General features: G+C 41.1%; 2 protein-coding genes across 6 annotated transcripts in view; one reads left to right on the top strand and one right to left on the bottom strand.

The window, feature by feature from the left end:
* The window catches only part of macrod1 (mono-ADP ribosylhydrolase 1), a 110,992-nt gene that overhangs the window by 29,123 nt on the left and 67,255 nt on the right, over positions 1-14,614 (top strand). The gene's annotated exons all lie outside the window — the stretch shown is intronic.
* The window catches only part of flrt1b (fibronectin leucine rich transmembrane protein 1b), a 30,793-nt gene that overhangs the window by 8,264 nt on the left and 7,915 nt on the right, over positions 1-14,614 (bottom strand). The gene's annotated exons all lie outside the window — the stretch shown is intronic.

The following is a 14,614-nucleotide window of genomic DNA, read 5'->3' as shown; positions in this document are numbered from 1 at the left end:
TCTGCAATAGGTGTCTTCATAAATTTCATGTCTCAGTTCTTTTTAACACCAGCTTTCTTTAAATGGCACCAAGACGCAATCTTGGGGCTTCAACATTGACACAATATGGAATACTAAAAGACACAGGCTAAGTAATTATCCCCATCAGAATTGTTCTACCGTTTAAAATTAAGTACCTCGTGTAAATATTCCTGAAGGTCAGTGCTCCATATGCGCACCACTAAGCTCCCAACGGACAAAAACCTCCCATTAAGGTGCCTCATTGCTTTATATCTGTGTTTTTTAGTTTTTTTTTACTCCCACCAAGCTTTTGAGCTTTCATTAACCACCACGCGCTAAGTGCCTGTGTCTTGTTGCAAAATCTAACCCCCTAGTGAACGCTGGCTTTTGAAATATAAGGTTTTCATCAGGCATACTGAGTGTACAGAGACGGATTCATCAAGACCATTAACTGCACCGCTGCTCACATTCGTCTGTTCACTTCATCCCAGAGTAAGTAGACTACACAGCCAACTGGGAAATTATCATGCAGTTTGCTTAAACACAAATAGAGACAAATAAAGCTGTCCTCATTTTCATTTTCAAAGAACACATGCTGTAGCAAGAGGAGGAAGAGCTTGGTCAACAGGCTGTCTGTGCTCGTGTGCATCCTTGAAGGGTATTTAAAAAGGTCGTAAATTGTTCAGCAAACATCCTAAATGCAAGTTTGTGTGTTTGTTTTAGGTGTTTTAACTGGTTCCACAAATGGACTTGGACTCTGTTAAAGCGGGTACATTTTAGAGGGGAAGTTATGTGGTTGCTGTGGGCTGAATTTGGCAGCGTGTGTTGAAATAAATTGTCCTTTTTGAAAAAAAAAAATGGCTCCAGACTGATATCCAGTTTGTGGCATAGTAAACTGATTTATAAGTGCAGAGTGCGGCTAACATGCGAAATGCAAACAGCTCGACGTGGAGGACAGAATGCTAAACAGACATTGGTTGCAAAATGCGCCGACATTGTGACTGAGGCTTCAGGAGAAATTAGATAATGGTCGGCTCAAGGACAGTGTCGATGTATCGAGAGCTTTATGTTTGCTGCCAGAGTAACATAATAAAGTGCTTCACCGTTCCATTCATTTGTAATCCACTGACTGATGTCTAATACTACAAAACGATTAAGGCCTCTTGTGTTAGTATTTTGGGCCAAAGCTTTTAAGTGGCTTCACATTCAAATCGTAATTCAAATGAAGATTTTTAATTGGATGCCATCAGTCATGTATTAACAGTAGATGTCGCCTTTAATAACAGTGGCTGTCGCTTTTAAAACATGTCTCTTTAATTGGTTGCAATGTCTGGACCAAAAAAGACCCTCTACACTCGCCACTGATCTTCACATACCACAGGCAAAATGTCTGCCTGCGTCGGACAAGATGTGAATATTGAACATCAGCAGCATTTCCGCAGCTCTCTGCCATTGCCCATCAGTCATCAATATGTGAGGCTCTATCTGCAGAGTGTCGTGGCTGCCCTTAAAATGTTTTCTGATGGATTCTCAGAAGCACGCTTTGCTAGGGGGAGTGTGGTGAGGAGGAGGAAATTATGGAAGTATGAATCAGAGCAGGGATTTGGGACTCAAGTCATCTTGAAGAAGGTAACGACTGAAAAGTATGTTTTTCGCAGTTTTAATGAAGGTTACTGGCTCCTTTTTAGTCATAAATGAATTGCAGCAGTTTAATCACCTCTCAAAGTAAATGTCTCCCTTTATCGAACAGCTGATCATACCTGTGAACATCCAAGACAGAGATTAAACGTACTTCAGAAAAAATGAAATGAAAACCTGGACCCGGAGCCAGATGTCTTTCAAGGGATCACAAAGAGCTTTGAGTGCTCTTTGAATTTATTGCATCTTTTATAAAATCTTACAACCGTTTGAGGTTAAAAAGGGGCAGTTTCTAAAAGAACCCTTATTAGAATATGTCGTAAAGTTGGGCATTAATGCCCCAAAACTACAAAACTATAAGACCACATAATCAAAATGAAGTCCAAGCCAAGAGATGAGCAAACACTAAAACTCAAACGTTAAGAACAATTATAATGGCTCTCCAACAGTCCCCTTTTGAAACAAAATTTAAATTCACTAGATTCATTTATTTGGATCTAATGGTGAAATGTGTCTCATTATTGCAGGTCGCCATATACCCTCTAGGACAGAGACACACACATAGTTAGGTAGTGTTAAATATCTCAGTATTTTCCTTTTTAATTTGGTAAAACTTTTCCAACAATTCCAGCATCTTCACCTCTGCCAAGGACGTTATGTTTTCACTTCCATTCATGTCCAGGGTAGGTCGTTTGTTTGTTTGTAGGCAAGGCTATGCAAAAACTAAAAGAAAGATTACCACAAACCTTGATAGGGGTCAGGGGAGAATCTTTAATATTGTCCGATAGGGCGTTTGTCATAACAATAACAATTATTAAGAAATCGGGCACATTATAGGACACTGATTTGAAGTGTGTGAAAGTTGCTGCAGCTTTGGTTGAGGTATGCGCTCTGCTTGCCAGTTTAGTTTCTTCTTACTTTTAGTTTTTATAAAACTCTCACACCGTTAGAGAGGAGGAAGAGAAGCAGTATTGAAGAGAGCAGTCGCCACACTTTGGGCGGATGACCCATGCAGTGTTGAGGTCAAAAGCATTTCTCACTAACCCTCGACTGTGAGTCTTTTCTGTGTACTCGTTTTTTTCTGCATAACAGGGTGCGCAGGGAGCATTTCATTCCTCGAGGGGACAGAAATCACTCTGTTCTTGTGAGCCAGTCAATGACAACTGTACATCCTGCAGGCACACTACAGTACGTGACTTTCACTGTGGCCTCAGTGCCACTCCAAATGCTCTCCCTGTTCTGTTTTCCTCTTTCTGTTTTACAATATCGATTCAATGTTAAGCTTTTAGTTTTCTTTGCCTGATGAGGGAACTGGTAGAGGAGGCTGGTAGTTAGACAACTGAATAAACTGAGAATTATTAGAAGAAAAACAGATAAAAAAATGTAAAAACATCGGAGCTACAAAAGAACGCACTATAACAATAACACAGATGTTGTACTTACAGATTTACAGATGTACAGAAGTGTGGTGAGAGCATGTCAGGAGTCTACCTGAACAGTTTAAAGATGAAAGAAAGATACTCTGAGGAGACTCTGGTACTACACATGCATACATCTTTGCTCTGAGAGAAGGAAATGATGTGAATGAGACTAAGAACCGTCTATGAGTGGATACTCGAGTGGTTCTGACAATTTCATCAAGAGTGAGAAAGAGGGCGAAATTAAATCTTTTGTTCTTTCAAAGTCTCCTCCAGCTGACCTTCTATCTGCTTTATCACAAATTTGAAATCCTGTAGAGGGTGATGGCAGGACATTGACACATTGCCATCCCACCCCCTTGCCTCCATCAGGCTCTTTCAGAATAATTCACCAAATGGAAAAGCGCAGAAAAGTGACAGCTGTGATATTTGGCAGCGCGCTCACTCCTTGCACTGTAGGGAGCTAGGAGCTAGGAAATGAGGGAGTAGGAACTAGGGATTAATAGTTGTGGGGCTTGGGACCAAAGTCTGAGTACTTTGTAATCATGTGGCTGCCTAACCCCAGTGTTAGTGAGGTTGATGAGCATGCGTCCCTGCTGACACACACTCTCCCTACATCCACTGCTGAATATTAATATGGAGCAGAGCATTCCTCCGAGCCCCATTGTCAGACGGCCCTATTGTTCTCCGCTGGCCTTTGCCTCAGTGCGTGTGCATGTGTGTGTTTAGTATTAAGGCGTAAGTTGGTCTACATTGTGTGCTTATGCATATTAGGCCTGTGTCTTCATCGCGTGTGTGTGTCGGCTGCAGCAGAGCAGCAGTTATAGTGGCAGTGAGGGAGATGAGGGGTGTGTTTGTGGCCCACCATGGCCCATAAAGACAACTGGCCTGAGAACACTTGGACCCGCCTTTAGGGCCAAACATTGGCAATTATTTCACCGAGAGGCACTATCTGTAAAATGAACACTCTCATTAAAAATCGCAAGGAGTGTGCACATACACGCGTGCAAATGTGTGTGTTTGTGTGGAGGGGGCACACACGTACGCCAATACAAGTCAATTTAGAGGCCCGACAAATATATGGCAGCACAAACTGTTGTCTTTCAATCCAAGTGTAATGTGCTGTTTATGATGTTTGACTGTAGATATGCGCTTGTGGATGTGTGTATTTACACATTTCCTTGTGTACTGTATTTGGGCACATCTGTGACTGAGAGTGTGTGCACATCTGTGTTTGTGTGGACGTGCATATGTATCTTTATGGATTTATGTGTGTGTGTCTGAGTGTGACTGTTTAACTACCCCACACACGTAACCTCCCCATCTCTGCCTCCCTGTTTCTCATTTACTGAGCCAGAGCCAGAGAGAAGGAGTGTGGGGAAACAAGAAAACAAGAGGGAGAGAGAGAGGGATAGAGGGATGGAAGGATAGAGAGAGGTTTATACAGAAAAAATGAAGTGAAGCTGGAGTAACAGGGGAGAGAGGAGATACGGCAGAGAGGAGGGAAAGATAGAGAGGCGGGCGGGGGGGGGGGGGGGGGGTGCAGGAAGAGGCGGAGGAGGAGGCAGCAGATTTATGAAGCCATTGGAATGTAATTTGGAGGCAGAAATTACTGTCAGACTGAGCAAGGTTTAAAGTCAGTGAAGCCTGAATCCAGGGTTCGCCTCTGTGTGCGCGTTTTGTGTCTGTGTGGCAAGTATCACAGACAAATGGAAAGCAAATGTGATGCAGGATAATGCCACTGAAGCTCTGCAGTTACGTGTCATACACACTGAACGCCATGTATGTGTGTGTGCACGCACATTTTTAGTGCTCCATGCATGAGTGACGTGGGCACTTGGCATAAGAACATAGCCCAGCATTCATATTTAACAGCTCATATTTCATCTATGCTTGAAGACACAGATACACACATACACACACACACACACACGCACGCTTGCACACGGATGGTCGCAGGCACTGAATTCTTGTCAGGCTCTGAAGGCCATGACTCCGGCAGAATCCGTCGCGGGTGTTGCCGTGGACAGAGGAGGGAGGGTGGGGGAAGGAGGGGGTAGCAGAAAGGGGAGAGCGAGAGACAGAGAGAGAGAGTGTCAAGGATACACAGAGAGAAAGGTAGAGGTGGGAAATGAAAAAGAGAGGGAGAGACTGGAAAGTGGGGCTAAAAAGAAGAGGGAGAGGATGTGACTAGCTTTCTAACACAGCTACACACAGCTTCCATTTAGCATGAGAGGGAGGTGCAGAGATGGGGAGAGATGAGGAAAGCGACAGAGCAGGGATAATCAGCAAAGATCTGAAGGGAGGGGAAGGCTCGATACCGTGTTTTTTCAATCACTTCCAGCATCACTTTGACACTGGGCTTTAACACGCACACACCGAGACACACTGGGGGTTGTTTTTTCTGGTCATTTTTACAGTTAAAAAAACATCTCTTCTTTTCATTTATTTTTTTGTCAATTAATTGCAACAGTTTCACTCAATACCTTTTGACCTTTGTAACCCATCTCAAAGCCCATTTGTCACTTATGTCCTTAAGCTGCTGGCCACTGTTGATTTTGAGAAACCTTAATCAAACTGGAGTAAATAGTCGATGTGTTTGGGGGTTATTCTCAGTAAGGTATTGATACACATTTGAACTTTTATTTAAGGCAGCAGGACAGTGTATGTTTCACTGATTAAAAATGGACTAGAGTGTCTGTCACCCTTACATGGATCCAAGTGTTCGCCAAGTGCCAAATGCCAGCAGAATTTCCATTAAGCAAAAAACTGTTGGTTAATGTTTGTACCGTAATATTCACATTATTCAACTCTATCCTGAAAAGCTCTACTGCTCTGTATCTGTCCACCCAGGTATTCTGTGAAGATCGGCTACCCTATTATCTGACCATAACTTTAACCAAAGAGTGAATGAGAATTAAGTGCATATCTCCTGAAAAACCCAACTCCCCCCTTATGAAAAACATTTAAATTCACTAGATTCAGAATTTCATTTGGCAATAATTTGCACACACGCAGTTTTTTTTCCTCCTATCATTATTTCAAACTTTTACCTGGATAATGATTAAAGCCATTTTGTTATTACTCACACGTAGAACTGATCTTTATATAAACCTGCTGAATATGTTCCTGATAAACGTGTGTCGCTTCTTCTGCAGCAATGAATTTACCGATGAAAAACAAAGCCCCCTTGGTGGAGTTAACAATAGCCAATCAGTGGCAGAGTGTGCACCAAATGCAGGAAATTACCTGCTTTGAGCCGTCAGACTGATTGTGTGCCGCCTGAATGTCATAGACAAAAAATGAAATATCTAATTTGTCTGATATCTTCCCTAACTTATTCCTGCTCTCAGTTCAGAAATGTCTTTCTCTGCAAAATATGATGATTAGCTGTACGTGCCTGTCCCAGATCATTTATAGGATGACATGTGGACTCTCATCCTCCCTGAACTGGAGATGCTTACTGCTTCATCCTGATTTGGAGCCAAAAAGAAAGAAGGAAATCATGCACAAAAGGCAATACAACAGTCCTTCAGTAAATTGAGCATTAATCTGCTCCTGATGCTCAGACACTCGCACATGCATGCGCAGTGTTTAAGCACATCAGTAAAGTAACTTTTAAGTGGCATTGAGTAAACCCATGTTCTTCACTTTTTTCTCGCATTTGATCCATTTTATGTTTTCTTTAGGTTTTAATGAGCTGGTAAAAAAAAAATCCACAGTAAAGTGTTATTCTCTAGAGCTATTTACAGCTAAGGACTAAAATTCCTTTAAACAGGTTTACATTTGATCAGATTTATCGAATCAGATTACAAAAGTCTGTGTACTCTGACTTTTTGGTTTGGTCAACCTCCCATCTATTAACATGGAGGAGGCAGGATTTATGACATATACTGCAGCCAGCCACCAGGTAGTGATCACGACTTTTTGGCGTCACTTTAAGATTTGGAATATTGTCTTTATAAACAGTCTATGGTTATCCCATACAATGCCACCAGCTGTTGTAAGTGTAACAGAAATTTCTAATAACCAATATGGCTGACAGACGTACAAAAACGCTGAACCATTCAGGATAACCTTAGAGTCCCTCTATTGAAGGACACCCTTGTAGATAAAATAACATTTATTAATATCATATGTGATGAATTATAATCTGTAACTCGCAGTGTTTTAACAAAAAACTATATTTGATGCCGCTTTATGACATTTTATAAAAAACAGTTCATGTTTTTTGTGGAGCTCAGGTGCAGGTTTGTGACAAAAAGGCCAAAAGAATAGATGACGGAATACCATCCGAGTTAAGTGAGGATGATGCTAGTGACAGTGATGATGAATGGCTGCCAGCAGAAGAAGCATTAACAAATACTGGTAATAGTGACAGTGGAGCTGGGGGAGGAGAGGAAGCACTACACGACAGTGCTCAAGGACAAAAGGCAGAACTGTCTGGAAAGCAAAAAGACGACCGACCAGCTTGAGGGAGACCTGAAGGAGTGGAAAGTGAATATTGAGGGAACAGAACCGAGTGATTTCTTTATCGCTATATTTCCTACTATTTATCTGATAAACGAAATGGTGCACAATACAAAATCGTGTGCACTCCAGAATTGAAAAGAATATCTGCCCTTGACTAAAGAGAAATTCGTTGGAAATAAAATGGGCAAAAATTGAATTAATAAGATCAAAAAATGTATAGGTCACCAGAGGAAGGTCCTTGTTTTGATTTGATAGAAAATGGCATGGAGGAATAGAAATAAATGCACAGTTCAACGGGGGAGGTCGAGAGAGTCAGGGAGCTAAATAAGGGAAGAGTGAACAGAGAAGTAGAGAGAATAGTCAGAAGCAAATTTAACATTGCTTTAAACAAAATTATAATATGTTGAAATATGTGAACGCTGTAGGTTACCGGGCATAAGATGCATATTATTTTTATAGTATTCACATAATATATAATTTATTCATTGGTTTAATTGCTTTAGATAAAATCTGAAATGCCTGTTGTCCACTCGAGTGCAAATTTAAAAAAGAAGAATAAAAACACATGAAATGTTTGAAATGCAAGTGAGGTTTTCATAATTCACGTATTAGAGGGTTAACGCTGTCTGTAACATTTTACGCAGATCTCTGCCTGAATGGTTTGTGCGCCACCAGGCTCGATCAGCAGCTGCTCCTCTAAAATGGATGCCTCTCACACACAAATACACACGCATGCAAAGTTCTGCAAATCTTTTCCATACAGAAATAAACAGCGACACAGTCATCGTTTCTCTTATGTAAACTCACACCCGTACACCCGTGCCTTCGGCCTGTGAACTTGCAGTGACTTTCTCTCTTTGTCCCCGACACCATTGCACAGACACACTCACACACACACTGTTCTTTGTTCTTTTAGCCAGTGATAATGATAGCAACAGCATTATGCACAGTGACAACACTACCTCCCACTTATAAAGCAGTTCACACCATGATGCAGTCTCTGCTTCTGTCTCTGTCAGCTCACTCAGAAGAGTGTTGAGGTCAATTATCTCTGAATTTGCTTATACAGAAGGCCGTCACGTCCGACACCTCCTCTTCCTGTTCACTGTTCTTCTTTTTCTATTTTCATTCTGTTCTGTCTGAATCCTTTGTGCTAGCAAGCTTCTATTTGCCAGCCCTTCTAGTATTCTTTCTCTTTCTTCTTGGAGGCTTTGTTTTATTTTCTGTCTTTAACCATGTCAGATTTTCTTTCTTCTGACCTTTCTCTCATTATTTCATTATACAATAATAATTTTTTTCGATGATAGTTTATCCTTCTATAAATTGTGAATCTATCTAAAATATGACCAAGAAGTGCAAAAAGAAAAAAATATTTGAATAAATGAATTTGACAAAAATCGAAACGGCTAAATCTTTGTCTTTACAGCTAGAGATCTCGTAGCTTTAAGTAACAATTTAAATATTTCCATTTAAATCCTTAATTTTTTCAACACTACAATTTGACACCATGTCCTACTCTTAAAAAACTGCATCAGATGTACTTCAGAGGTGACAGCATACACTAATGTCCCAGTGAGATGTGAGTATCTTTCATTGCTCCTTGTGCCTGCGGTTGGTTCTAATTACTGGAGAGATCTGAAGCACTTCGTCAGGTCACCTTCACTTTTTGTGCTTTTTTCTCCTTGTCGTTGGAAAAGCTTTTCAGCTCTGTGACCAGTAAACGTGTGTTTTGTGTCAGACTTAAAGTAAAGTCAGCCTCGTCTTACCTGGGACTGTCTCGTCCACTTTAACCAGCCACAGGACTGTCACACCTCCTACAGCTTGTTTCTTCACAACAGCTCTTAACATTGCAGCTGCTGGAACTGTAGATCTGTCGCTAGTGTGCCGACTTGAAAAGGTTTCCTCAGAGCCTGAGGTCGTCTTACCTGTCTAGAGATTGAACTTTAGATACATTAGTCATGTCTTGGTTGTGATTGGTCTATTAGTACTTTGTTAAGAAATGCAACTTATCGACTGTTTATCAAAGGATAATAATATAATAAGAATTTCTTTGCTTTGGAAATTTTCTATCGCTGTCACGGTTATATATTATTTTATCATCTTCACTACTCAGTCCTAACATTTACATGTAGCGTCAGCTTATTTCAGTTCATTTATTGGAGAAAAACGTTGCAAAGCAAAAAAAAATAATAGATAAGCTTTTACATTAAATCCTTTCCTGCTCCCTTATCTGTGTGTGTTGGGAGTGTTCCTCACTGTGACTACCTTCTCTCCTTTCTCTCCCTGCACATCCTCTGAACAGTAAAGCTGGGACACAAACTCCAGCAGTGATAAGATGAGAGCAAGCTACTGAGAGGCAAGCAGTGCAAATTGGAATTTTCAATAGATGGGTCCTCAGACCTATTGTCAGAGGGAGAGAGAAGATGATAAAAGACGTGAAAAGGGGTGAAAGAGAGAGGATAAAGAAGAAAAATAGAACGAGGGATGCATAGATGGAGGCGGACAGGGAGACAAAGTGAGCTGCAGAGTTTCTGCCCTGGAGGAAGCTGGTTTCCGAAGAGGGAGTGAACAGCAGAGGAGGGAGCAAACAAGACTTTGAGAGAGAGATAGCGCGCTGCTGGAGAGAGAGGAAAACGGAGGAGGAGAGGAGGAGGAGGAGGGGAAAGACTGGAGAAAGGAGGCGAGGAGGTGAAGAGGGAGGGCAGCAGTAGAGATGAGAGAGAAAGAGGTAACCATGAGATGGAAAGACACACGCACACAAAAACCCCCACCCACCCAGAGTGAAGGTGCCTTGCAAAAACATGCTGCGAATAATGAAAATGCTGACGGCTTTATTTTAACCACAGCAGCTCGTAATTAAAATAGTCAGATCTCACACTGTGGGCTACAGAGACAGCACACAGATTTTTATTCATAAGCGGTAAATAAACTGTATTATCTCAGAGCACTGCAGACTTGGGTGCTGACAACATATTCACAGCGCTGTGAGCTCCAGTCCAGCTCCTTCAACCACTTGCTCGTCCTCCAACAGCGTTGACAAATATGCAGGCTTAATGATGAGCGTACACATTTTCTGACTGAAGCAGCGGCTAACCGAAAGTTCCCTGTCTTTCAATTAAAAGTTGGGCATTTTAATGGCAAACAGAGGCTCTCATTTGAAATGATTCCCTGTTTCTCCCAGCATGTCAGTCTTGACAAGATAGAAAAGCCGTCTGCAATTACACCATGGGACAGTGAAAAGCCAGTAATACTCTCGCAGATGAAAGCTTTGAGGTCGTGTTGGCAGCTCCTTGAGGCAGGGTTTCAGTGCAGGTTTTACAGACTGTCACCCCTGAAGCTGTGAGTAAAAATCCTCCCACACCACGCACAGAGGATTTCTCTACTTAACCATCTGCCATAGAGGGACAATATTTATAAAAGCCTGTTTAGAGAGGGGCCTTCATCACATCAGCAGACGACGTGAAGAGGCCAGCGTCTGAATGAAACATGAGCTGCTGTAAACTCTGGAGGATGTCATCTTCCTGACTTTGCCTTTCAAATATGAAGAACCCAGCTGGAGATTGTTCAGCTCAGACATGTTAACAACAGGAAAATGTTGGCATCATTCAGACGAGAGGTGACGTCTGGGTAGGACGTAACGTATAAATTTGGCTTTAGAAATCGCGTGTTTTTGTTGACGGCATGTTAACCCTAAAAGCTCTCAGATTTTGTCCTTCCAAGTTGACAACTTTGAGAATCTACGGACTTGATCCTTCTGTATCCTCACATGGACTTGCTCTGAGATTTCCTTTTCACAAGGGGGCTGGCAGGAAGGCCTCTGCAGAATGCTCGGACATTTGCGTTCCCACACACTCCACCTCCAGATGATTTCAGGAGATTCTTCAGGGTTCAGTGCATTTCTGAAAGCAGCTATAAACAGCTTTAATATTGGTTTGTTGTATCAGTCTAACACTGGAGAGACTTCATTAAATTTATCTGTACCGAAAAAAACAAACAAACACAGTCATCTGCCTGCAATATTATGTGCCAGGAGATGCTCTGATAGACCCCATCTCTCAGCAAAACACACACTTCCACACCAGGCCCAGCGTGCATACACATCTCATGACAGTATGTGGATAAATAATCCCATTAAATATGATGGAAGGTTTTTCCGGCTCAAAGCATTTGCACTCTCCCTCTGTCTCTTTTCTCTCTCTGTCTCACTCGGAATGAGGTATGCACAGGAAGTATCAACAGACAGGCAATTTACGGACCGGACACCCTCACACACACTTATACACACACACACACACACACACACACACACACACACACACACACACACACACACACACAACCACACACACACACACAACCACACACACACACACACACACACACACAAAACAGTCCACCAGAAGGCACTCTTAGATAGGATATAATAACTCTTGCTAGGTTGAACTCACTACTTATGCCTTTGCAGAGGAATCCCTAGAGTTATTCTCCTGTCTGTGTGTGTGTGTGCGTGCGTGCGTGTGTGTGCCTGTGTTAACAAGTTATTTTAAATCCAGTAAGACATGAGGTACACATGGCCTCCTGGTGGCAGGCTGTGGCACCTTTCTGAAGGTTCGAATCCAGCTGACAGGCTTTGTTATCTTTCACCCTCCAACACTTTATCTCTCGCTCTTTATTATTTCCTGTCACTCTCCATTTCATTATTATCCTGGGAAGAAAAAAAAGATTTCACTGGAGCCAAACATTTTGAAAAGAAAAGGAAGAACTTGGGCGTGAAATACGGGCGAACTGAAAAAAGGAAACGATGCAACTCCTGGCAGTCTGACTGTCAGCCGTCATTCCACTTTCCCTGTGTTTACCTTTGTTCCTCATTATAAAGAGACAATGAGCTTGATCCAGAAAAGGCAATAAGGTGATTATCAAAGCTTATTCAAGCGCAGAGTCAGGCACGAGCCCTGCATACCTGCGAGATCCATTCCAATTCAATTCATCAGGTCAAATGCATATTCGTCCCAGTCGTCCTCACAATGAAGCTCCATCTTGTCATGCTTTGAGTGACAGTGCAGCCCTCTCTAAACACGGCTCAATAATTGCCTTTTTTTTTTTTACAATTACTATGTTCTTTCATCAGATTAGATAGCGTGGCTGTGTTTGCTGTTCACCATGGCATCACTGTTCACATTGATGGCATGAAAATGTTCTGCGTTATGAAGTATCAGAGACGTCATTGTCACTCTTCTGTTTGAGCAATTATGGGTTATACCCCCTCACTGTACTTACACAATAAATGAGCATTATATCAATATAGATCGGATTTTTGTTACATTGCTATGATGAAAATGACATCAAAACAATTATTGATATGATTGGTTATGATTTTGCAGATCAAATACAGTTCCTAACAAAGCCTGAATTCCTGAAACAAGGACTTTCATGTCTTTATCTTTTTATATTTAATGTTCGAGTCATGACACAAACTATAAATAAGTACAAACTCAATATAAAATGTTCATAAATAAGAAGATGAATGGCTTTTTATTCCCCAAATAACCACTAGCCTCTGGCCATAGGTGCTTGATTCATGCATTAATACTTTAATACTTGTCCCACTTCATTAGTTTTCTCAGCCTTTGATCCAAGAAGGATCAAAACAAAATCATTCTTTTCCTCAGATGAACTCCTCGTCCAAACCATTGCATCTTTCATTCATTCTTTGTCAGGGGCTATGATTTCCTCTACAATTTTTTCCTATTAAATCTGTTTTCTCACTATGAACAGCAATATGTCATAAATCTTAGCTCTCAGTGATCGGGACTAGGGCTGGGCTGATCTTCGGTTGCAGATGGCCGACAGTCCTTGAATAGCCAGTTGCACCTTGCCTCACACACTACTATCCCAATGTCTCTGCTATAATTTAAATTATAAATTCTCATTGTTAAAATACTCTTATTAATTTGTTATGTGAGTTATTATGAGATGTACCCTGATTAAGTTATTTTGGCTCAATCTAACTGTTTTATATAGTTTTTTATATAGTTTTAATCAGCTTGTGTATCTAACAAAGCAGTTAACTAGTTAATCCCACACATATAATCGATGTAATACGCTCCTTGATGAAAGTCGAAACATAAAATCTATGACCTTAATTTATTGACGAGAAAACCAATGAAAGCCCATTTTGGAGAATTCAATCGACGACAGTGACATGATGTCTCACTGTTGGATTTGGGGAAAGCTGCATGAACACTCGTGGTTATACAGGGGTGTTACAGAGTGACTGTTTTTCTCTCGCATGCTATCCTCGACGAGCACTGACGGTGGTGTGCAGAGAGCGCACAAACACACTACACCCATGTTTAAATTAGACCCGTCATCAGGTTAATTAACTGAAGCTGAGAGTGGCAGCACCAGCACGTCTTTTATTTTAACCGGCGGCAGCGACGCTCAGCAGGTAAAGAATGAGATAATTAGTAATTATTTTTCATTAACCTATAAATATAAACGCTTCATGACAACAGTTTGTTTTTCGAGTGTTGGGTATTAGTGATAGTGTTACTGGTATTAAAGAGTGACAACCAAACGGTGTGTATCCTTCTTAAAGGTTAAATGGATGGTTGGTTTGTTAATTAGTCGATAAATTATCAGCAACTATTGTGATAATCAGTTAATTAATTTAGTAATTTTTCAGGCTTGAATGTGAGGATTTGCTGCCGGTCTTTGTTGCATATGATAGATAACAGAACTAGACAAGCAAGTTGAGCTCTAGGAGATTGTTATTGGCACATTAAACTGTTTTCTGACAAACTGTAATCGAAAATGAGTAATAAGAAAAAAAGTGGCTAATTAATCCTGAATTCTGAATTCCCAAACTTTTCCAACATTAGTGTCTTGGCTCAAGCATTTCACTGCCAGCGACTGCTTAATGTTATTGTTGTGCATTAGACAATAAAAAATCTTGAATCTTGAATCTTGGAGGAGTAACATTTTCTAGTTCACAACCGGACCTCAATCTTGCTTTTAGCATATCTTGCTATAACATTTAAAATGCTACACACTGTATATATAACACATGACTGTATCAGAGGTCA

This window comes from Platichthys flesus, chromosome 8 (assembly GCF_949316205.1).
Source record: "Platichthys flesus chromosome 8, fPlaFle2.1, whole genome shotgun sequence".
Lineage (NCBI taxonomy): Eukaryota > Metazoa > Chordata > Actinopteri > Pleuronectiformes > Pleuronectidae > Platichthys > Platichthys flesus.
This window is presented reverse-complemented; position numbering and strand designations above follow the sequence as displayed.